Source organism: Solanum stenotomum, chromosome 4 (assembly GCF_019186545.1).
Source record: "Solanum stenotomum isolate F172 chromosome 4, ASM1918654v1, whole genome shotgun sequence".
In the NCBI taxonomy this organism is placed as follows: domain Eukaryota; kingdom Viridiplantae; phylum Streptophyta; class Magnoliopsida; order Solanales; family Solanaceae; genus Solanum; species Solanum stenotomum.
This window is the reverse complement of record NC_064285.1, coordinates 14,639,917-14,642,410: the sequence shown is the minus strand read 5'-3', so window position 1 is coordinate 14,642,410 and position 2,494 is coordinate 14,639,917. Positions and strand designations below refer to the sequence as shown.

Below are 2,494 nucleotides of genomic sequence, written 5' to 3'. Positions count from 1 at the left end.
CATGATCTTATTGACCATTTCACTTGGCTAACACGTCATACCAAATCACCCATATTGTATTAATATATTTTAAATTTGATATAATCCAAATTAATTCTAAACCCTAAAAAGTATAATAAATACAAGAACCTGAAAACAATATATATACACAATATATCTTCATATAATTGGAAAGAAATTTAGGGTTCCACTGACGGCAGAATGAAGCGCCCTATCATATCAAAATTCTTGCAGCCGAAGCCAAAGATCGAGAACAAAGGTTGTTCACCATCAAGATGGTCGAAGAATTTCCGAAGACTCCATAGAAGACACAAAATTCAGAGATCTGCTGGAGCCAACGATGCCGAAATGGAATCAACAAATTTGCAAATCGTGAATTCCAATCAAGTTGAAATGGAATCAACGGATTTGCAAATCGTGAATCCCAATCAAATTGAAATGGAATCAACAGATTTGCAAATCCTGGACTCCAGTGAAGTCGAAGTTGATCCTACCTCGCTGAATTCTGATGTCATCGCTATCACTGAAAATAACAGCGGCTACAAGAGCGGAGATGATGATATTGAGTTGCAAACAATTCTCTTTTACTCAGCGGTAAGAACTTAGAATCAAGCTCTAATCATGGTGTTGGTAAAAAACCTATGGAAATTGATTATTCTATTATTCCAGATTCACTTAACCTAAATAATAGTATTACTGAAAAGGGGGAATCTTCATGTACATTTTGTGAAATTTGTAAAGATGTGTTTCCGCTGCCAAACACAATGATGTGGGGCACCAATTGCAATCATCGTTACTGTGTAGAATGCATACATAAATATATAGGTAAAAAAATCAATGAGGTTATCCATGAGGTTGCTATAAGGTGTCCTGCTTCTGATTGCAAGGAAATTTTGGATATAGATTTAATAATGCCGATTGATTTTCTTATCCGAGTAAGAGATTCCAGTTGACTAATGAAGGTTTTCGCTTCGCCACTAGTTATTGATTGCCCTTATATGGATTGTATGGGTAAACTGATTGATGATCAACAGGGATATCCAATTAGGGCATGTCCTAAGTGTTGGAAACTTTTTTGTGTCAATTGTAAAAGCTTACATTTTGGAATGACATGTGAGATTTATCAATTTAGTAGGCAATTGAATTTGCTCTACTGGCAGCAGCAATATGGAGGACATCGTGATGAACTAGAGGATGAGGAGGAGAGGGAACAAGAAGAAGAAGAAAGAGGAGGAGAAGAAGAAGAAACTCCTTGATCAAAATCTTTGATGAATATGAAAATGACGTCAAGTTTTGTTTCTGTGGAGATAAAATAGCCATTTGAATCCTTATTTACTTTATATGCAAAGTTTATTATTGGTTGAAAACATAATGCAGAGTCTTTTATTTGATTTCAATTAGTTGTTAAGTTGGTGAAAAAATAATATGCATGGTCTTTATGTTTGAACTAGTTGTTGAGTTTGTGTTGGATGTGCTTCTACTGGTTGAGGCCTATTTTCCAATGTAAGTGTAGCTCAAAATGTGCAAAATCTTTTATTTTGCAGACAAATTGTTCTATTTTATATAGAGTCCAGCTTCGTATGACCAACTATCAAGGCCATATTTCTTTTATTTTGAATCAATTGTTCAAATTATTTTTTACTACATCATTTATAAGAATATAGTATTCAAGAATAAAAAAATGATTTAATTTGCTATCGAAAATTAGGAAAGAGGTTGTATGTGTTACCCCAAACATAGGATAAGAAGTATCACATCGTTAGAACAAAAGATGGATGTTAAGTATATACGTAAGGTGACCTTATACTTTAATAATGCGTTTTGATGTTGTGTAATTCTAGGTTCAAATAGAACAATATCACATGTGGATTAGACTGTTACAGATGGTATTAGAGTCACTTCTGTGTCAATTGTGTCGATGCGAGCTGAATTTCAACTGAGTTTACATAAATTCTGATAAGGTGGAGCAAACATCTTTGCCAGGTTTAGGCAAATCTCATGTGATGTGGGCAGTTCTTAGGCAAATTTTATATGGTTGGACAAACCTCCATGAGTATGTTGAATTCATAAGAGAGGCTGTTTGTGTGGATAAGAAGTCCACACCGGCAAAAACACATGATAAGTAAGTAGATCTTACACTTTAGTGTCGCATTTTAAAGTCGTGCGGGTTTAGACTCAAAGAAGACAATATCATTAGCGGGTTAGGTCATTATTTGGTGGGAAAAGGCAATGTAGAGTTATATAGATATCTTTTATATGAGGGGGTTTATAAGTAAGTATATCTGACATTCTAGTGACGTATTTTAAAGCCTTATGAGTCCAGGCCTAGATCAAACAATATCACTAGCCAGATTTTTGGTGAAAAAAAGGCGGCACAGATAATAATTTAAGGGATAGAAGAATTATATTGGGGAATTTAATGGAATCAATTTGGGGGAATGATTCAGTTGTTTGCTCTTCTAGTTTTCATTTAATTTTCTCCTAAAGTTAGTGA

General features: G+C 34.4%; 1 pseudogene; it reads left to right on the top strand.

Moving 5' to 3' along the window:
- Nucleotides 1-201: 201 nt before the first annotated feature.
- On the top strand, nt 202-1,256 carry LOC125861290 (uncharacterized; annotated as a pseudogene).
- Nucleotides 1,257-2,494: the final 1,238 nt, after the last annotated feature.